Source organism: Scylla paramamosain, unplaced genomic scaffold, assembly GCF_035594125.1.
Source record: "Scylla paramamosain isolate STU-SP2022 unplaced genomic scaffold, ASM3559412v1 Contig141, whole genome shotgun sequence".
Taxonomy (NCBI): Eukaryota; Metazoa; Arthropoda; class Malacostraca; order Decapoda; family Portunidae; genus Scylla; species Scylla paramamosain.
In genome coordinates, this window is record NW_026973806.1 from 30001 (window position 1) to 30406 (window position 406).

Below are 406 nucleotides of genomic sequence, written 5' to 3' on the forward strand. Positions count from 1 at the left end.
GTGCTCCAGCGTTCTGTAAATTTTTGGCTGCATGAAGTATCCTGTCTCTTTGATTTTGGTCGCCAACAGTGACGAGAATCGGTCTCATTTTCCTTTCATTCTGTTGTGCCAGTCGCCTCACAATCCATCCGGTTCAATCAACTGCTTCGGTAGGGCTTACCGCGTTCATCACATTCATTACTTTCTCATCGTCAGTTGCACCAAGATCATCTCTATCCTCTGGTGGGCCTGTTATGATGAGACTCCGTTGTCTTTCCTTAGCATCTAATGACTCTAGGAATCGCTGTTGTTGATGGATCATGTCAAAAGCAGTTCTGAATTTGTCAGTCAGAGTCTGAACTTCTCTTGATTCAGTGATGCCCACCTCTGCTACTGCTACTCTGAGGCTTCGAAGCTCTTCCAGAAG